General features: G+C 46.7%; 1 long non-coding RNA gene across 1 annotated transcript in view; it reads left to right on the forward strand.

Moving 5' to 3' along the window:
- The window catches only part of LOC149469884 (uncharacterized), a 305391-nt gene that overhangs the window by 258831 nt on the left and 23876 nt on the right, over window positions 1-22684 (forward strand). Inside the window, exons 3-4 of the long non-coding RNA XR_016311486.1 lie at window positions 13189-13709; window positions 17966-18153. This is a non-coding gene — a long non-coding RNA (uncharacterized LOC149469884). The remainder of the gene's footprint in view (window positions 1-13188; window positions 13710-17965; window positions 18154-22684) is intronic.

Below are 22684 nucleotides of genomic sequence, written 5' to 3' on the forward strand. Positions count from 1 at the left end.
CGATGGAGACAGCAGCAATGGGAGGCCGTACAGGGACCCATGACACACTCTGGATCTGGCAGCAGCATGAGGAGGCGGTACGGGGGCCCATGGCAGATTACGGGCCTGGCAGCAGCAATGGGAGGCCCGTAATCTGCCAGCACCCTATGACAAAATGGAACACACCAGCAGTGTGAGGAGACCTGAAAGTGGCACATGGCAGAGTGTGGCGATGGAGACAGCAGCAATGGGAGGCCGTACAGGGACCCATGAGACACTCTGGACCTGGCAGCAGCATGAGGAGGCGGTACGGGGGGCCCATGGCAGATTACGGGCCTGGCAGCAGCAATGGGAGGCCCGTAATCTGCCAGCACCCTATGACAAAATGGAACCCACCAGCAGTGTGAGGAGACCTGAAAGTGGCACATGGCAGAGTGTGGCAATGGAGACAGCAGCAATGGGAGGCCGTACAGGGACCCATGACACACTCTGGACCTGGCAGCAGCATGAGGAGGCGGTACAAAGGCCCATGGCAGATTACGGGCCTGGCAGCAGCAATGGGAGGCCCGTAATCTGCCAGCACCCTATGACAAAATGAAACCCACCAGCAGTGCGAGGAGACCTGAAAGTGGCACATGTTTGGGGCATGATTCATGGCGGATTTAGTCAGTTGTGTCAGGAACTGGTGGTTTGAAATCCAGACTAATCCACGCCTGATTCATTTTCACAAACGTGAGTCTCTCCACACTTTGGGTGGACAGTCGTGTCCTCCGCGGAGTTACAATACCTCCTGCCGCACTAAACACGTGCTCCGATGCCACGCTACTGGCCGGGCATGACAGCCTTTCAAGGGCAAATTCAGCTAGTTGGGGCCAAAGGCCAAGTTTCGTTGCCCAGTAGTCAAGGGGATTGTCTACCTCGGTTGGCAGGGTGCTGTCCAAGTAGGCCCAAGCCTGTTGTTTGAGGTCCTGCTCCAGGTCCACCTGATGCTGCTGCTGCTGCGGCTGGTTAGTAGTTTCCTCACTGCGCTGGTGAAGAAAGCTACTCATCATCGACTGCAGACTGAGGCAGCCGCTGCTGGTGGAGCTGCCACTGCTCCTACCACCCCACCCCTCCCCTGCTGCCATGGCAGCGGAACGCGAGCGCACAGGGCCCACAGTGTCTGAGGATGGACGTTGGCGCAGAAAGGCAGAGACCAACTGACTACATAGGTGGTTTTTATAGTACGTTATTTTGGCCTCCCTCTCAGCAGGTGTGAAAAAGGCCACCATTTTTGAACGGTAGCGAGGGTCCAACAAGGTGGACAGCCAAAAGTCATCCCTCTGTCTGATGGTTATTATTCGGCTGTCGCTACGCAAGCAACCGAGCATGCTATGGGCCATTTGTGCCAAGGAATGCGAGGGACTCCCTGCCTCCATCTCCACAGAATACTGCCACGGTGCGTCTGGGTCCTCTGTCTCCTCCTCCTCCTCTACCAGATGCTCCTGCTCCTCCACTCCTGTCCGCTGAGTGGAAAAACCACCCATTTCACTCAAAAATTCCTGAGCACCAATGTCCTCCTCTACCTCCTCCTCTTCTTCCTGTCCTGCCCCCACAGGGGTCATGTGGCGCTGAGATCTGTGCGCCACGTCTACCGCAGCCTGACCACCCATTGTTAACAGCATTTGTTCCAGGACGTGCAACAGAGGAATGACGTCGTTCATCCCATAGTCCTGCCGACTCACGAATAGCGTGGCCTCCTCAAAGGGCCTGAGCAAGCGGCAGGTGTCACGCATGAGCTGCCAATGGCTGACATCGAAGATACACAGGGGAGTACCTTTATCCGCTTGTAACATCAGGAAATCGGTGATGGCCTTTTGCTGTTCGTAAAGGCGGTCTAACATATGTAGGGTTGAATTCCACCTTGTTGCAACGTCACAGCATGAGGAGTCGGTACGGGGGCCCATGGCAGATTACGGGCCTGGCAGCAGCAATGGGAGGCCCGTAATCTGCCAGCACCCTATGAAAAAATGGAACCCACCAGCAGTGTGAGGAGACCTGAAAGTGGCACATGGCAGAGTGTGGCGATGGAGACAGCAGCAATGGGAGGCCGTACAGGGACCCATGACACACTCTGGACCTGGCAGCAGCTTGAGGAGGCAGTATAGGGGCCCATGACAGATTACGGGCCTGGCAGCAGCATGAGGAGTCGGTACGGGAGCCCATGGCAGATTACGGGCCTGGCAGCAGCAATGGGAGGCCCGTAATCTGCCAGCACCCTATGACAAAATGGAACCCACCAGCAGTGTGAGGAGACCTGAAAGTGGCACATGGCAGAGTGTGGCGATGGAGACAGCAGCAATGGGAGGCCGTACAGGGACCCATGAGACACTCTGGACCTGGCAGCAGCATGAGGAGGCGGTACGGGGGCCCATGGCAGATTACGGGCCTGGCAGCAGCAATGGGAGGCCCGTAATCTGCCAGCACCCTATGACAAAATGGACAGCACCAGCAGTGTGAGGAGACCTGAAAGTGGCACATGGCAGAGTGTGGCGATGGAGACAGCAGCAATGGGAGGCCGTACAGGGACCCATGAGACACTCTGGACCTGGCAGCAGCATGAGGAGGCGGTACGGGGGCCCATGGCAGATTACGGGCCTGGCAGCAGCAATGGGAGGCCCGTAATCTGCCAGCACCCTATGACAAAATGGAACACACCAGCAGTGTGAGGAGACCTGAAAGTGGCACATGGCAGAGTGTGGCGATGGAGACAGCAGCAATGGGAGGCCGTACAGGGACCCATGAGAGACTCTGGACCTGGCAGCAGCATGAGGAGGTGGTACGGGGGCCCATGGCAGATTACGGGCCTGGCAGCAGCAATGGGAGGCCCGTAATCTGCCAGCACCCTATGACAAAATGGAACACACCAGCAGTGTGAGGAGACCTGAAAGTGGCACATGGCAGAGTGTGGCGATGGAGACAGCAGCAATGGGAGGCCGTACAGGGACCCATGAGACACTGTGGACCTGGCAGCAGCATGAGGAGGCGGTACGGGGGCCCATGGCAGATTACGGGCCTGGCAGCAGCAATGGGAGGCCCGTAATCTGCCAGCACCCTATGACAAAATGGAACCCACCAGCAGTGTGAGGAGACCTGAAAGTGGCACATGGCAGAGTGTGGCGATGGAGACAGCAGCAATGGGAGGCCGTACAGGGACCCATGAGACACTGTGGACCTGGCAGCAGCATGAGGAGGCGGTACCGGGGCCCATGGCAGATTACGGGCCTGGCAGCAGCAATGGGAGGCCCGTAATCTGCCAGCACCCTATGACAAAATGGAACACACCAGCAGTGTGAGGAGACCTGAAAGTGGCACATGGCAGAGTGTGGCGATGGAGACAGCAGCAATGGGAGGCCGTACAGGGACCCATGACAGATTACGGGCCTGGCAGCAGCATGAGGAGGCGGTACGGCGGCCCATGGCAGATTACGGGCCTGGCAGCAGCAATGGGAGGCCCGTAATCTGCCAGCACCCTATGACAAAATGGAACCCACCAGCAGTGTGAGGAGACCTGAAAGTGGCACATGGCAGAGTGTGGCGATGGAGACAGCAGCAATGGGAGGCCGTACAGGGACCCATGAGACACTCTGGACCTGGCAGCAGCATGAGGAGGCGGTACGGGGGCCCATGGCAGATTACGAACCTGGCAGCAGCAATGGGAGGCCCGTAATCTGCCAGCACCCTATGACAAAATGGAACACACCAGCAGTGTGAGGAGACCTGAAAGTGGCACATGGCAGAGTGTGGCGATGGAGACAGCAGCAATGGGAGGCCGTACAGGGACCCATGAGAGACTTTGGACCTGGCAGCAGCATGAGGAGGTGGTACGGGGGCCCATGGCAGATTACGGGCCTGGCAGCAGCAATGGGAGGCCCGTAATCTGCCAGCACCCTATGACAAAATGGAACCCACCAGCAGTGTGAGGAGACCTGAAAGTGGCACATGTTTGGGGCATGATTCATGGCGGATTTAGTCAGTTGTGTCAGGAACTGGTGGTTTGAAATCCAGACTAATCCACGCCTGATTCATTTTCACAAACGTGAGTCTCTCCACACTTTGGGTGGACAGTCGTGTCCTCCGCGGAGTTACAATACCTCCTGCCGCACTAGACACGCGCTCCGATGCCATGCTACTGGCCGGGCATGACAGCCTTTCAAGGGCAAATTCAGCTAGTTGGGGCCAAAGGTCAAGTTTCGTTGCCCAGTAGTCAAGGGGATTGTCTACCTCGGTTGGCAGGGTGCTGTCCAAGTAGGCCCAAGCCTGTTGTTTGAGGTCCTGCTCCAGGTCCACCTGATGCTGCTGCTGCTGCGGCTGGTTAGTAGTTTCCTCACTGCGCTGGTGAAGAAAGCTACTCATCATCGACTGCAGACTGTGGCAGCCGCTGCTGGTGGAGCTGCCACTGCTCCTACCACCCCACCCCTCCCCTGCTGCCATGGCAGCGGAACGCGAGCGCACAGGGCCCACAGTGTCTGAGGATGGACGTTGGCGCAGAAAGGCAGAGACCAACTGACTACATAGGTGGTTTTTATAGTACGTTATTTTGGCCTCCCTCTCAGCAGGTGTGAAAAAGGCCACCATTTTTGAACGGTAGTGAGGGTCCAACAAGGTGGACAGCCAAAAGTCATCCCTCTGTCTGATGGTTATTATTCGGCTGTCGCTACGCAAGCAACCGAGCATGCTATGGGCCATTTGTGCCAAGGAATGCGAGGGACTCCCTGCCTCCATCTCCACAGCATACTGCCACGGTGCGTCTGGGTCCTCTGTCTCCTCCTCCTCCTCTACCAGATGCTCCTGCTCCTCCACTCCTGTCCGCTGAGTGGAAAAACCACCCACTTCACTCAATAATTCCTGAGCACCAATGTCCTCTACCTCCTCCTCTTCTTCCTGTCCTGCCCCCACAGGGGTCATGTGGCGTTGAGATCTGTGCGCCACGTCTACCGCACCCTGACCAGCCATTGTTAACAGCATTTGTTCCAGGACGTGCAACAGAGGAATGACGTCGTTCATCCCATAGTCCTGCCGACTCACGAATAGCGTGGCCTCCTCAAAGGGCCTGAGCAAGTGGCAGGTGTCACGCATGAGCTGCCAATGGCTGACATCGAAGTTACACAGGGGAGTACCTTTATCCGCTTGTAACATCAGGAAATCGGTGATGGCCTTTCGCTGTTTGTAAAGGTGGTCTAACATGTGTAGGGTTGAATTCCACCTTGTTGCAACGTCGCAGATCAGGCGATGCTGTGAAATTCCGTTCTGCCGCTGCAGCTCAAGGAGGGTGTGCTTTGCGGTGTAGGAATGGCTGAAATGCATGCAAAGTTTACGTGACATTTTAAGGATGTCTTGCAGTGGGATGGTGGATTTTAGGAACCGCTTGACAACCAGATTGAACACGTGAGCCATGCATGGCGCATGGCACAACCTTCCTTGACGCAGAGCAGACACCATGTTCTTTCCGTTGTCGGTCAACATGGTTCCGATTTTCAGTTTGCGCGGAGACAGCCATCTGTCGATTTCTCTGTTCATTACACTCAGAAGTTCCTCCCCTGTGTGACTACGTTCGCCAAGGCATACCAGGTGCAGCACAGCGTGACACCGTTGCGCCCTGCACATGTGATATGCTGGTCGGGTAATGGGACTTGGCACGGGGGTGGCGGCTGAGGACACGGCGGAAGAAGAGGTGGTAGAGGCGGACATCTTTGCCGGACCAAGGACGTGCAAACGTGGAGGCAAAAGCGGCGTGACCTGTCCAAGTTGCTGGTGCGGCTGTGCCGGCACCACGTTCACCCAGTGGGCCGTAAATGACATGTACTGTCCCTGACCGTAGTTACAGCTCCACACGTCGGCGCTGCCGTGCACTTTGGCAGAGACCGACATGCTCAAAGACTGGCCCACCATCTCTTCTACATGTGAATGCAGGGCTGGCACTGCCTTTTTGGCGAAGAAATGACGGCTTGGCACTCTCCACCGCGGCGCGGCACAAGCCATCATTTCTCGGAAAGGTGCTGAGTCCACCACTTGGAAAGGGAGGGACTGCAGCAACAGCAACTTGGACAGGAGGACGTTCAGCTTTTGCACCGTCGGGTGCGTGCTCGCAAACTGTTGTCTTTTGGAAACGGATTCCAAGAAAGACTGCTGACGGAATCCGTGAAGAGGAGTAGCAGGAGAAGGAGCATCTGAACGAGCGGAAGATGCCAACGAGCGACAACTCCCCTCAGCAGAGGTGTTGGAGCATTGACTGGCTGATAGAGGGCGATTGACGTCGGGTGACAGAGCAAGTAACGGAGCGGGTGATGGAGCGGGGGCTGGGGCAGGCAGAACCGCCGTATCTTTATCACGGTTTTCCCAGGCCACCGAATGGCGACGCTGCATATGCTGACGCAACGCTGTAGTCCCAACATGGGCCCCCTGGCCACGCTTGACTTTCTGGCCACATAGTCGACATACGGCTACGTTTACTTCCTCGGGCGGCTTGACGAAAAATTGCCACACCGCCGAGTAGGAAACTTTGCCCCCGCTACTCCTCACTGGCTGACTGCTACTTCCTCCGTGCACACCGGCACCACTACTGGCCGTGGTGGTAGGCTGCAGTGGAGCTGGTGCTCTACTCCGTGGCCGTTTGCCTCCACTGACACTGCTGCGACCCTGCTGCCTCCTGGGCAACCCACCGACTGTTTTGCTCGCTGCCAAGCTGGCACCCTCTTCTCCTGATGATGCGGAAGCAATAGCCTGATGACGACGAGGCTGCCAAGTGCAATCAGCCTCATCATCATCAATTAGGGTCTCCGCCTCACTACTAGCCCCCTCGGCTGCGTGTGGGTCAGGAGACAGACCTGTCTCTAGACCGGCTACCGAGCCACTCTCCTCGCCAGTACTTCTTCGCCTGGCTGCTGAAGAGGCGGATGTCTCCCCCTGTTCCTGACCGCCCTCTGTTAGCTCTTCCTCACTGTACAGTGGGGCTGAGCCCACAGCATGCGATACTTCGCTTGGTGAGGGAACACCAAAGGACAGGGGCAGGTAGAGGACACGTGATTTCAGTGGGCTTGCTCCCGGGCCATGCCAACTAACGGTTGTGTCTGACGTACCCACCGACCGTTGGCTGTAGGTGTCAGAGGTGACCTGGGAAGAGGAAGACGACCGAGCCAACCAATCGATGACGGCAGGGTTGTCGGTGGAGACACGACCGCTGGATGACACCGGGAGCACTGGCCTCTGGCTGCGACTAGTGCTGCCTCGACCCCTTCCTCTGCTGCCACGTCTGCTCGCTCCTAAAACATTGCCTCCTCTGCCACTCCTCTGCATGTTGTCTGACATACTCTTTAATTAAACGATTCTGTGTCCCTAAGTAACAATTCTGTGTCCCTCAGTAACAATTCTGTGTCTGTCCCTGAGTAACAATTCTGTGTCCCTGAGTAACAATTCTGTGTCCCTCAGTAACAATTCTGTGTCCCTCAGTAACAATTCTGTGTCCCTCAGTAACAATTCTGTGTCTGTCCCTGAGTAACAATTCTGTGTCCCTCAGTAACAATTCTGTGTCTGTCCCTGAGTAACAATTCTGTGTCCCTGAGTAACAATTCTGTGTCCCTCAGTAACAATTCTGTGTCCCTCAGTAACAATTCTGTGTCCCTCAGTAACAATTCTGTGTCTGTCCCTGAGTAACAATTCTGTGTCCCTCAGTAACAATTCTGTGTCTGTCCCTGAGTAACAATTCTGTGTCCCTGAGTAACAATTCTGTGTCCCTCAGTAACAATTCTGTGTCCCTCAGTAACAATTCTGTGTCTGTCCCTGAGTAACAATTCTGTGTCCCTCAGTAACAATTCTGTGTCCCTCAGTAACAATTCTGTGTCTGTCCCTGAGTAATAATTCTGTGTCCCTGAGTAACAATTCTGTGTCCCTGAGTAACAATTCTGTGTCCCTCAGTAACAATTCTGTGTCCCTCAGTAACAATTCTGTGTCCCTGAGTAACAATTCTGTGTCCCTGAGTAACAATTCTGTGTCCCTCAGTAACGATTCTGTGTCCCTCAGTAACAATTCTGTGTCCCTCAGTAACAATTCTGTGTCTGTCCCTGAGTAACAATTCTGTGTCCCTGAGTAACAATTCTGTGTCCCTCAGTAACAATTCTGTGTCCCTCAGTAACAATTCTGTGTCCCTCAGTAACAATTCTGTGTCTGTCCATGAGTAACAATTCTGTGTCCCTGAGTAACAATTCTGTGTCTGTCCCTGAGTAACAATTCTGTGTCCCTCAGTAACAATTCTGTGTCTGTCCCTGAGTAACAATTCTGTGTCCCTGAGTAACAATTCTGTGTCCCTCAGTAACAATTCTGTGTCCCTCAGTAACAATTCTGTGTCTGTCCCTGAGTAACAATTCTGTGTCCCTCAGTAACAATTCTGTGTCTGTCCCTGAGTAACAATTCTGTGTCCCTGAGTAACAATTCTGTGTCCCTCAGTAACAATTCTGTGTCCCTCAGTAACAATTCTGTGTCTGTCCCTGAGTAACAATTCTGTGTCCCTCAGTAACAATTCTGTGTCCCTCAGTAACAATTCTGTGTCTGTCCCTGAGTAATAATTCTGTGTCCCTGAGTAACAATTCTGTGTCCCTGAGTAACAATTCTGTGTCCCTCAGTAACAATTCTGTGTCCCTCAGTAACAATTCTGTGTCCCTGAGTAACAATTCTGTGTCCCTGAGTAACGATTCTGTGTCCCTCAGTAACAATTCTGTGTCCCTCAGTAACAATTCTGTGTCTGTCCCTGAGTAACAATTCTGTGTCCCTGAGTAACAATTCTGTGTCCCTCAGTAACAATTCTGTGTCCCTCAGTAACAATTCTGTGTCTGTCCCTGAGTAACAATTCTGTGTCCCTGAGTAACAATTCTGTGTCCCTCAGTAACAATTCTGTGTCCCTCAGTAACAATTCTGTGTCCCTCAGTAACAATTCTGTGTCTGTCCCTGAGTAACAATTCTGTGTCTGTCCCTGAGTAACAATTCTGTGTCCCTCAGTAACAATTCTGTGTCCCTCAGTAACAATTCTGTGTCCCTCAGTAACAATTCTGTGTCTGTCCCTGAGTAACAATTCTGTGTCTGTCCCTGAGTAACAATTCTGTGTCTGTCCCTGAGTAACAATTCTGTGTCCCTCAGTAACAATTCTGTGTCCCTCAGTAACAATTCTGTGTCCCTCAGTAACAATTCTGTGTCTGTCCCTGAGTAACAATTCTGTGTCTGTCCCTGAGTAACAATTCTGTGACTGTCCCTGAGTAACAATTCTGTGTCTGTCCCTGAGTAACAATTCTGTGTCCCTCAGTAACAATTCTGTGTCCCTCAGTAACAATTCTGTGTCCCTCAGTAACAATTCTGTGTCTGTCCCTGAGTAACAATTCTGTGTCTGTCCCTGAGTAACAATTCTGTGTCTGTCCCTGAGTAACAATTCTGTGTCCCTAAGTAACGGTTCTGTGTCCCTAAGTAACGATTGTGTGTCCCTAAGTAACGGTTCTGTGTCCCTAAGTAACGGTTCTGTGTCCCTAAGTAACGATTGTGTGTCCCTAAGTAACGGTTCTGTGTCCCTAAGTAACGGTTCTGTGTCCCTAAGTAACGGTTCTGTGTCCCTAAGTAACGGTTCTGTATCCCTAAGTAACGATTCTGTGTCCCTAATACAGAGAGGTCTGTCTCTCTTGAATGACCAGAGGCAAATGGAGAACTGTAAGATGGCCGCAATTTATAGCTCGACCATTACACAGTGCTGGCTGGCTGGCTGCTGATTGGCTAATGCGATCACATGTCATGAATGAATGCATTATGGGTCAGCGCGCCTTGTCTGCGCGCCTTCCCAGAGATCCCCGCTCCGTCGCCGCACATGTCGCCGCCATTTTTGGAAATTTTCCTAATATTCGAAACGAATTCCACTTCGCCGAGTTCGATTTGCTCATCTCTAGTGGTAACGTCTGCCTATTGAACAACCGATTTTTCGTTTTTTTTTTTCTAAAACGGCGTGTTTTCGACCCGTCTATGGCCTGCATAACTCAGACACTTTGCTGGGCCCTGCAATGTGTATTGGAGGTTAGATCCTGCTTGTCCTATTACCAGACTGATAAGGGGTGTCTGGCAGCAGCTAAGATGTTGTGGATTGTATGAGCTGAAATGAGTAGGGAGGGGGAGAGAGGAGAAGATCCCTGTGACCATTTCTCTCTTCTGACAAAATCGCATGGAAGACATGTGACCTGAACAAAATGGCTGTCACACACACAGCTATTCGGGTGCCACGACCATTGCACCTTCATTCATCCTATACAGTGCAAATGGAAGAATCTCCCACTACAGATGTTGCCTCCTGACAGCCAACACCAGTGGCTGTCAGAATACCAATGGGCAGTAGGGCCACCTAGGGAAAGATGTTGGGTCAGTTCAATAGGAAACAGCTGAAAACTTCATAGGTTATGTCCAGATTAAGACCAAATTCTTATCCTGTCTAACAAAGGAATTGCACTGGTGCTTGAAGGTATCTGTGTGCACCGGAAGTTGATTAAAACATGGAGGAAAGGTGATGTCATTCTAATATGCCATTACCCTGAAAATGTGAAATTATGTGAAAATGTGGAATAGACTCCCTCAAGAGTTGGTTCTGGCCAGCTCAGTGGATTGCTTTAAAAAAGGTCTGGATTCTTTCCTAGATACACAGAATATAACTGGATACTAACATTTATAGGTAAAGTTGATCCACGGAATATACAAGTGCCTCTCGGAGAATCAGGAAGGAATTTTTTCCCTGCAGGAGCATATTGGATCATGCTTTGCTGGGGTTTTTTTTGCCTTCCTCTGGATCAACTGTGGGTATAGAATTATAACTTTTTTTTTTTAATGGTTGAACTGGATGAACTTTTGTCTTTTTTCACCCAGACTAACTATGTAACATGGGCCAAAATGAGTGTATCCAAAGGTACCACCAATCCAACTGCATAGCTTCTTGTGGACATGGGTGCCCTACAGCAGCAGCTGAACACTGCAATGATTCTGGCAGAATTTGCCAGTACACTGCTTGTAGTCCAGTTTGGGAGTTTGCAGGAAAGAGTTTTCTGAATAATCATTGTCACCAAATATATAAGGATTGCACTTGATAAAATTAAAGGGACATGTGCAACAACATATTTTATTTAAATGTTTGGATTTAGATACATTTTAATGCATGACTTCTTTATTTTGTATTTGTCTTCTGTTGCCTTCCTGCTGTGCTCTAATCTCTGTGCACATATGGTAGAATTCAATCCACCTGCAGGAACTGCCTGTCGAAAGCCCTTATGAGTTTTTACATAAACATGCAAGCAAAGAACTTGGTTTTAGAGACTGTGTGCTAGAGGAAGGAGGGAGAAGTCTGTTTTCTCGAGCACCTTTTGTTATAAGCAGAAAAGGAATCAGCTGTCATTCAAGTTGTGCTTCTCAGTCATCAGAGTGGTATTGTGGTTGCTGCATTTTCAGCAAGATAAGCCAATCAGACATAGCTGGAAGAGCATTTAAATGTATATCCTACTAACAAAATACCATACCACAAAAATGTGTGATTCATAGCTTTCAATGTGGGAATCATAGTCCTCAAAAGTGAAAAGCACAACCAAATAAAATGATTTGCACAGTTGGTATGGATTGGATTCAGTCTAAGGCTTTCCAGTCTAAGGACAGACCACAAAGGCACCGTGACATTCTGGTCAACTAGCAGTGAATTTAAAAACTTTATAAAGGTCTCCAAATATCTTTCTGTTAGTAACGAACGCATACTTACTGACCTGTCCATAATCATTTTCTATCAACCCCAAAGTTGTACCATTAAATTTTAGATTTTGCTAACGATAAATTCCTCATTAATTTATACACAGATTTGATTAGTTATGTGCCATCATCAGGACTAGTGATGTGCAAAATATACCCATGTTTGATTTGGGATGGGTTCGCTGAACCTGACTGAAGTTCAGATGCTGAATACGAACCACACTGAAATCAATGGGAGCAGAATCTTAGAAATTAGAAATTACCATTTCTAATTTGGGGAACTGAGAACTGCCCTGGGGGATATGTCCCAATGCAGATAACGTATTTAAAATTCATTTGGCAAGCAGAATTGATTTTAATAATGCTTGAAGTGAAAAAAATGCAAAATTCCTTACAATAAAAAGCTTGAGAGATGCCTTGAACCTACCTGTATAGTGGTGCATGTGTACAATGTATTCAACCTACTACAGCAAAATTTGCATTTACAAAGAAAATTACAGGTAAAAGGCTGCTTACTTATGTTTGTAAACAAACAGCTAAGAATTCCCTTTATCTATACCAAAACCTTATCCTAGATGAGGGTCTGGTATGGATGGTAAAGGAAGACCTCACACACAAAGAAAAACCTGTGTGGGTTTACCTCTAAAAATATATACCAGACCATAGTCCTTGATGAGGATCTGGTATAAATGTCCAGGGGGCCTCTAAACAAAGAAAAAAAGAAATGATGTGGGCGTCCCCCAAATTCTATACCAGACACAGGGGAAATGCATGCAAAAAAAAAAAAGAAAAAAAATGGGTACTCCCTAAAATTTATATCAGAACATTATGTAAACATGCAGCCTGGCAGGACAGAAAAATAGGGGGGAGATGAGTGTGTGCCTCCCTCTATCTACTCTTAACATGGGGAAGGTACTTTGCCAGGATGAAGCCCCATGGCAGAGCACCTTGGCCCCAATATCTGTAAGGATCTGCAGATGGGGGGCTTAAAGGAACATGGAAGCCATCTTTAAAATAAGGGGGAAGGGCAGATATCTGGCTCCCCCAAGGGGCACACAGTAAATAAAATGTAACGTAAATAAGCACATAGACACACTTAGGCAAGTATTTTATGAAACGTATTTTTTTTTAAGCCAAAAAATATTCCACAATGGAAATCCATCGTCAATCACATCGTGCAGAAATTATTAATTTACATTCATGTAGGGGGTGAGGCTGAATACCCTTTATTTTTTTTATATATAATCTTTTATTTTTCATTTTACAGGTTTACATTTCAAGGTGGTAAATAGCATTGTTATATAGAAGCAACATATCCATAACTTCTTTTTTTGAAATGCATGCAATTCAGGCTGTAGCGGCCATAGCGGGGCGGGAGTGGTCTCAGGCGACAGGCGTAGTTCTAAAGTTTTTGTTCTCTTCCAGGTCAGTCATCATCATGCGTTGGAACAGTGAGCAGCGTGCGTTTGCCGTAGAGGCCTACTTTTCGAACGGATTTTCTGTGATTGCATCAAAGGCCTTTGCATTCATCTAAAGTCACAGTGTGGTGTGCAATTGCCTCAGCTGGGATTATTGGTCCCTGGTTCTTTGAAGAAAATGAGGTCACAGTGACAGTGAATTCAGACTGGTATGTGAACATGTTGGAGGAATTTGTTTTTCCACGACTTGATGAATTGGACTTAGGGGACATTTGGTTCCAACAGGACGGAGCAACGGCTCACACTTCAAGAGCATCAATGGCTGTTTTAAGGGAACACCTCCCGGAGCGCCTCATCTCAATAAGGGGCGATTTGGAGTGGCCAGCCCGCTCCCCCGATTTGGCCCCTTGCGACTTTTTTTTGTGGGTTTTTTTGAAATCCCGCATTTATGTAAACCGTCCAAGGACCCTACAAGACCTGAAGGCCAACATCCATGCAGAAATTGCCAACATACCCGCTGCTATGCTGGTAAGGGTCATGAAAAACGCCAGAAATCGGCTTAATCAGTGTATGGACAATAGGGGGCGTCACCTACCTGATATGATTTTCAAAACTGTGTAAAACAGAACTTTAGATATGTACCTACATTATTAAAGACAATAAAAACAATTCTGATTCACAAAATGGGTTTTATTGCGTTTTGAAAAAAGGAAGTTATGTTGCCGCACCATGTATATGATACATGGCATTCTTGAAACTGTACATCATAATATGACATTGTTAGAAACTAGGATTTCCATCATATGAGTACCATTCTCTTGCTCTTAGTACATCCTAGTCAATAACTATTTGTCACTACCACAAACCAAGCTTAGTAAAAATAGAACATAGAAGATGGGGAATGTCAAGAGGATGGTAGCAGGGGGTAGAAGGGGTTAACCAAACCAACAAATAACCTATGGGTGGCTGCGCTGGGGATTCTCTTCTTTTATATATACAGTAATAGTGTTCACTCAAGTAACAAAAAGAGCTGTGTATATAGTCCTCAGTATGTCAGCTGGCACTTTAGATAGAGGTTAGGGGTGCTCTCAGTTTGCCCATGATTGCTCCATGTTGCCCATATTTTATAAAATTTGTTCTAATTATCCTGGCAGGTATGTAACCATTACTCAGCCTCAATGATAGAGTTAACCTTTTATTCCAATCCTCAATAACGGGTGTCAGTGTTTTTTTCTCCAGAACATAGGCATCAAGCTCTTTAAGTAGATGCGTTGCATCACCCTTCTTATATCACTTTACAGATGATGACCTGGCATGTGGTCTGACTGATGTTATGCTAAAGTGATCTACCACGCTATGGATGACTGTATCTCCTGTAGATTAAATTTTTTAATCAAGCTGTTTTTAGTTGTGATGTAAATAAATACATAATTTTAACAGCATAAAAACATCAATATATATCTGTAAATTCCAGTTTAACCCTAGGTTCACATCTGTGCGGGTGGTGCCGCTGCGGATGCGCACGAAAATCCGTGCAGCCGCACCACCTGCACAGAGAAATGCGGACCCGCGGGCGGGTGCCATTAGTTCTAATGGCACGCCGCCCGTACTGGAAAATGCAACCGTACTGGGAACCGAGGTTCCCGTGTGGACTGCGTTTTCAAAAGAAGTGCAAGGACTTCTTCCCCTCCGTGTCACGGGGCACGGGAGTCCATTCAAATGAATGGGCCCTTGTGCCCGTGCAAAACGTGGCCCGCACGCCGAATATATGTGAACCAGGGGTTATGGAGAACCAGCTATCTGGTTTTCTGTTCTTTTAAAAGCCTATTCAAATCTCCCTAAATGTGGTGGCTGCATTCATCTTATTTTGTCAAGCTTGTTTTCCCCTGTTTTACATGAGAATCCTCTAATAACTTCCTGTCTCTTGACAGCTACATTCACTCACCCATTGTATCTGTGGAGGAGCCATGGCTGTTACAGAGATTGGACTGCATAAATGTCTGCTTATAGAAAAAAGGAAAAGAAGAAGATATTTACAGGAATTGTGGTTACTTATTATGCACAGGGCTTTAGCAAACTAAATATTATCCAGTTAAAATGTACATTACTTTAAGGAATATGACCTTATCCCTCATATAGGGTTTTTTTGTGTTTGCTAAGTTTAGAAAAGATGTGGGCTACATACAGCTAGAGTAAAAGAACTCTTTTTACAGCCACACTTTGGGACCAAAGAAGTTGAGTGCATACAAGATTTCATCCCACAAAGCTTCACTTTAAAGAGTACATATACTTCTGGTGCCAAGGACATCATATTCCATAGCCATGGCAGTACCTTCATGTATAAAGATAACCGCTTCTCAGACAGTATAAACATTCAAGACTTCCACTAGCCATCAAGCAATGCATTTTACAGCAGAGAAATGGAATTTTATGTGATGAAATATGTTAATGAAGTCTAAAACAGCTTATTGTTGGATAAAAACAGCCTACTTGCATTGCACGCATATACCGTATTTTTCGCTCCATAAGACGCACCTGACCATAAGACGCACCTAGGTTTTAGAGGGGAAAAACAAGAAAAAAAATATTCTGAACCAATGGACTGCAGACACAGTACAGGGGATGACCAGAGACTGCGGACACAGTACAGGAGATGACCAGAGACTGCGGACATAGTACAGGAGATGACCAGAGACTGCGGACACAGTGCAGGGGATGACCAGAGACTGCGGACACAGTGCAGGGGATGACCAGAGACTGCGGACACAGTACAGGAGATGACCAGAGACTGCGGACATAGTACAGGAGATGACCAGAGACTGCGGACACAGTACAGGAGATGACCAGAGACTGCAGACACAGTACAGGAGATGACCAGAGACTGCGGACACAGTACAAGAGATGACCAGAGACTGCAGATACAGTACAGGAGATGACCAGAGACTGCGGATACAGTACAGGGGATGACCAGAGACTGCGGACACAGTACAGGAGATGACCAGAGACTGCGGACACAGTACAGGGGATGACCAGAGACTGCGGACATAGTACAGGGGATGACCAGAGACTGCAGACAGTGCAGGGAATGACCAGAGACTGCAGACAGTGCAGGGAATGACCAGAGACTGCAGACAGTGCAGGGGATGACCAGAGACTGCAGACAGTGCAGGGGATGACCAGAGACTGCAGACAGTGCAGGGGATGACCAGAGACTGCAGACAGTGCAGGGGATGACCAGAGACTGCAGACAGTGCAGGGGATGACCAGAGACTGCAGACAGTGCAGGGGATGACCAGAGACTGCAGACAGTGCAGGGGATGACCAGAGACTGCAGACAGTGCAGGGAATGACCAGAGACTGCTGACCTTTGGGGAGGGAGGGGGAGCGGGTACATGCATTTGACAGGTACCCGCTCCCACTTCCGCGGAGTGGTCCTTCCTTCCTTCTTCCCGGGCCGGCTTCTGTGACAGCCGGGTGCCTACTGCGCATGCGCAAGAAGCGCTGCACTTTGTGAATGGCCCGGCGCCTTCTGGGACCTGTCATGTGTCCCAGAAGACACCGGATCATTCACAAAGCGCAGCACATGCGCAGTGGGCACCCGGCTGTCACAGAAGCCAGCGCGGGAAGACTGTGCAGCGCTGGAGCGAGGAACAGGTAAGGCCCTGCAGGAGAGAACAGCTGAGCGGCCGGCCCGGTATTCTGACATGGTGGCGGCAGAAATACCGGACCGGCCGCTTTATATTCGCTCCATAAGACGCACTGACATTTTCCCCCCTTTTTTGGGGGGAAAAAAGTGCGTCTTATGGAGCGAAAAATACGGTACATAGCATCACATCACATTATGCCTATAATCTATTATTATTATTATTATTTTACAGGATTTATATAGCGCAAACTGTTTACGCAGTGCTTTACAATATAAAGGGGGACAGTACATTTACAATACAGTTCAATACATCAGAATACCATTAGTACTCCATAACTGAGGATGTGATACACATCGCTTCAGCTATTAGCATTTTATGCTTGTATATATACATTTCCCATTTTAATGTTTGCCACAGCTGTGAAAAACAACCCACATAACCTCTGTGTATGGGGGTTGCAATGGGCCATGATATGGCCACAAAACACAGCTTTAGCTTAAAAAAAGGTATATAAAACATAATTGTATATATACTGTATGTTTACTTTGCAATTGAAGTAGACCATGACTTAGACTAGTATTTTCAGTGTACAGCTGTGGACCTAATAGAAAGATATGGGAACGCCTGACCTCAAAATGAAGTGTCCATGTGTATGTGTGTGTGTCATATACAAAGGGCTAGCATGGCTTAGCCATTCCTCCATAATCTTAAATTACCTTTGTAACATATTATATAAGTGTTAATGTATTGTTCAAGTAATTCTTTGGACTACACAGTTGTATTTTATAGCAAAACTTTAGTCAGAAAATCAAGTCCTGATAGATTACTTTAGGTTGGCCACTTTTACAGGTATAGCTATGTAAAACATTACAAATGGGTGCCTACCTAGTAATCTTACCCTGCTCTGCACATGCTCAGTTGCTCTCTATTCTCAACGGCTGTACCTAAAATCAGAGAGGCCAATCAGCTGACAACTTTAGGATTTACTGTTGCTGAAGGTGAAGAAAGCAACACGAATGACACAGGTTGTGTGGAGGGAACACAGATTAGAGAGAGAAAAAAAGGAAAAGCAGGAGATGTGGCAGGACAAGGATAGTATCTTATCTCCCTAATTTTCTCTTCTTTCTCCCTTTGTAGGCAGATCTGTGAATTCAGCACTGTAAATCTGTCATACTTCTTCTCTAACTGAGCCAAACATACATTCAAGGCTGGAAATGTGCATATTTAAATTGAAAAAAGTGACATATCGTTTGAGACCAAGGAGAAGGAGAGAGTTTCCAATAAGAAAGTGACTGATGTGGGCTTCTCCAAAATGGCGGCCTCTGGTAAGAAGATACAGGAGCAATGCTGCAGGCATCACAGCACCCACTAATTTTGATAACATAACTATTAATGTGGAATGTATGTTTGTTTGTTAAAGAACGTTATTTTTTTTTATCAAACTGTTATAGGTAAAGTGTTGCTTTAATATTGACTATTTTGAAATAAAAAAAAATTTTGGGCAGTCTATGCAGAAATATCTGTCTGAGAGTTGATAAATCCTCCAGTATTCTGTTCGTAATATAGCCCAACACCTGGAATATTCTGAAGTATCTCACAGGTCCCACAGGTCCAGCTGGAATATTGTACTATTTTTTATCGGTACCTTTACTGCTTAATTTGTGCTATACTGTAGGGATGTAAGGGTGCCATCCCCACACGAATGTGCTTCATCTTTTGGTATTAGAGAATTGAGATTTGTGTTTCTAGGGCACTAGGGGTGGGGTTCCTGTAGGGCAAAAAGATTTATGCACACATAAAGAGTTAATAAAAAGGGTACTAGAACCATTCCCTCATGGTGTGGGTGGACCTGTGGCTAGAAGATTGCTTTGTGCTAAAGTGAGATGTCCTCTGAGCGTATCTAGTTATGTCATCTTGGTTAGACATATGAAGTGCATATGAAGTGCAAAGAACCTTCATAGCACAAAAACATCATTCTGATCTAGGACAGAAAGGCAGCTAGGGTGGCGTTGTCAATCTAAAATATTAAAAAAAGATGGGTGAAGTTCTGCTAGTGGTTCTAAAGGCATAAGGATGTTTTCTATGCATTAAAGTGGTGTAAACCTCAGATATGAAGTATGAATAAATAATGTGTACTTGTCTCAATTAGGAGCACTAAGTGGCATTTCTGTCTGCTGCTCCATTCCTCTGCTAACAGCATGAGTCACTTCTGACAAGTTTTCCTGAAACCAAAAGAAAAATGGTGACAGGGGAGGGACTTCCACCAGATTGACAACCTCAACTTTGTTCCTGCGAGCTGTATGGAGGGGGATGTGTCTCTTCCCTCCAATCAACTCTCAGAACTCTCCTCACTGAGCTCTGTAGTGTGTAATTTCAGCACCCCATCCCCTTTTTTCTGAACTCTGACAATCTGTATAAATTCTGCACTTTGAATGGATGTAGAGAAGAGATGACTGGAGATAAATAGGTGCAATTTGTGTAATAGGATTTGTTTAATCTCTGTTCATTACCTGAAGTCAGTCACTTCACTTTATATATGTAAGGGTTTACAAGCACCTTAAGGTAAAGATCCTTCTGGGTGCAACTCCCCCCTCAGCCCCCTAATACTTAACTGAGCCCCATCTCGACCTAACAATGTACAAGATAGCCACGGTTCTCTGAATCTCTCTTTCCTCATTGGCTCATACAGAAGCAGGAGCCATTGGCTCCTGCTACTGTCAATCACAGCCAGTAAGCCCACGAGGAGAGGTGGGGCCAAGCTGCGCTCTGTGTGTGAATGTCCATTCACAGGAGCACGGTTCAGAAGCAAGCCTGCTCAAGTGCCCGCAGAGCAAGAAGCTTGCTGTCGGGGGCACTCAGTAGGGGGGAAGGAGTCAGGTTCACTGGTGGGGGACTTAAAGAGAAGAGAATCAAAGCTCTTCCGTGCGAAACCATTCCACGAACCTGGTAAGTATAACATGGTTTTTTTTTGCTTGTTTTTTTTTTTAATTACAATCTTTAGAATCACTTTAACTGTTTTTCTGGAAAAAGCCTGTTGTTTGCAGACCTAGATAGCTGCAGCTAAGTCTGTACACTCTGCTGAATAAGTCAGATGTGTTACTCATTCCTCTTACACCTGTTCTGTCCAATTTCTGAAAGAGTTTCAGTTAAAGAGAGACAGTCTGCAAGGAAAAAGATTCTGCTAGGATCTCTTTTTTTATATATAATATTCTGCCAAGCTTGTGTTGTGGTTTCACTGTGAATTATACGAGTATATTTGTTTGTAAAGATTTAAGTTTAATAATCAAAAAAGATATAACACATCATAGAAAACACACTAGGGTAAAATCTTGTAACATTAGCTAAAAAAACATACAAATTGCCTTTATTTGCTTTGCAAACATGAATTAATGTACTGTATGAATGGGCAGACTCCATCTTTAGCTAAAATATCATTTGTTGGGTGGAATAGATTAGAAGAGAAACTGAGATGCAAGTGTGAGGGTACGTAGCATCAGACCCCAGCCCTTCTCACCAACTTGTGACTGAAGGACCAGCCGATCTCACACCGCGCTGTCACTTGCGTAAAACAATGCCACTCTCAGCTGCACCCTGCACAAAGATTTTCCAGCTCGCGGGACCACCATCTATGTGCCAGCAGCCTGAGAGCGATTGTTACTGGGTCAGGTTAATTACGCAATTAACCCTTCACACTGCCACCACCACCTTTTTACAGAGAAGGAGGAAACTCACAAATCTTAGCAGTAACACTATGATATTAGTATAAGCATCTGTAATAAACTCTGTCACCACAGACAGATGTATTCAGAGGATTATTACATACAGTAGCACTCTTCAGAGACAGGGATTCTTTAGTTTGCATTAAAAGCTTTAGAGACAGTTCAACACTTTTCAGAAAATATGATTTATTACTAAAAGGGTCAAAATGGTGCAATTAAAATATTTACAGAAAAAGATGTGACAAAGATATAAAGAGAGCAATAAAGCAACAGAGAAATAAAAGAAAGAAGTTCAGAAGGCAGAATACTTGCGAATGTCCATGGTTTGAGCAGAGTCCAATCGTCTGAACAAAAGGCTGCTTTGGCTCTCAAGTCTCTTAGGTGGTTCCTGATCGATGTTAAAAGGAGAGCTAATTTTTCCCAGGCTGTCAGTCTTTTTCTATCATCTCAAAGGGGTTTCTCCTGAGAACAAATGACCAATTGTCCAGTTTGGGGATGGGTGTTAGGCGGTAACCAAGGTTATGACCAAATCCCTTACAATTTCATACTAAGGTAAATAACCTTCAATAGGTACAGGTAGCATCCTAGCAACTTGCAGATTAATATTTAGAATTATATTCTAAACACACACCAAATTTTGCATATCCTGCCACTCTGGATAAAAGAGACTGCTTTATTTTCTTTTGTAGGTATTGATATAGTCATGCAAGGTCTAGTTTCACTCATATTAAAATGACCTATCCGAATATGTACTTCATATTAATGTGCCCAGTTCCTGCTGAAGTGTATGAATTTGTATGAAAAATGACTCATGTGGAATGTACGTTTTATGGTATGCTTTAGCCCTAATGGCCTAACAGGTCATGACTGACTGAGTTATTGTTTTATGATCGGGCAGAGGAAAGTGGTTTTTCAAAGAAGATCCCCTGGGACCAGACTAATTAGTGGTTTACAGCCATGGAGCTCATGTAGCTGTGTTTATTTAGGATAAGAGGCACTTTTGAACTCCATTCACTTACAGCCTCACATTCCATTCAAAAGGGAGGAGGGAGGACAGGAGAGACAACATGGCCGCAACCTAACAAGATGGCTGTCAGTGTCCATGTCTCTATTTCACACAATCGTCACAGCAAGTAAGTATGAAAAATGGTTAGAAAATGGCAAGTTTTTGCAATGCATAGTGCTTTAGTCAACTAAATGTCTCGTGATTTAGTTTTACAAAAAAAGGTAACTTTTTTATTTGTTTTTTTTTCATCCTTTAACACAATAAATATATTTTTTCACAGAAGCGCTTGAAGACACCTGCTAAAGATTCTTCACATTCCTAAAATGATGTCACAAATGATAGAACACTGATCATGTTAAAAAGTATTTTTTTTAATCTTAGTTCTATACTATTAGCTTTGCTTTTCCTCAGAACAGCATATGCCTTTAAAAAGATCAAGGTAATCCTTATCATGGGTATTGCTCGTAAGGAAATTCCTAGCAGGTTCAGACACCTGAAATGTAATTTTATACTTTACCAAAGAACAAGAAAATACGATCCAGGTATGTAGACTGTTTGCACTAATAGAAAAATTATACCAGATGTTGAAGTATTAGGATGGCTTGACAGCTGGAGGATGCATGAGTCAAAGCCTGATCCTGGAAAGTTTGCCAGCATCCCTGTAAGAGAGATACACAAGAAGCAGACTCTCAGCACAGTTTGTAATAGAGAAGCAGATGTTCTTTGACAGCAGGTGTCATTAGAAGTGTATAGCAGTCACAACATAAGTAGCTGAAGAATAATTCTTCTTTGACAGAGGAATCAAATAGAAGTATCGATCACACCGAACATGAACAAGTGTTACACTTGTGTCCAAGATTGAGACAAATATGAATTGTTACATCTTTTATGGACTCTAGCTACAAGATCTCTATACCTGAGCTGTATCCACTTGCTGAGGTCATTGTAAAGATGTTCCATATGTGCTACTGGATTTTCTGTTAGTTTTAGAATACAGAGATAGGAGTAAAGCTGACCATACAAAGATCAAATTTTATATGATTCCTGATCTCAGGGGGCCTGGGGGCAGTGTGGACCACTATGAAAGGTTGAGGGGCACTATGGAAACTAGAAAGCACTGTGGGGAGGTTA

The sequence above is a fragment of the Staurois parvus genome, unplaced genomic scaffold (assembly GCF_062004578.1).
Source record: "Staurois parvus isolate SC_StPar_1 unplaced genomic scaffold, SC_StPar_1.0 ptg000058l, whole genome shotgun sequence".
Lineage (NCBI taxonomy): Eukaryota > Metazoa > Chordata > Amphibia > Anura > Ranidae > Staurois > Staurois parvus.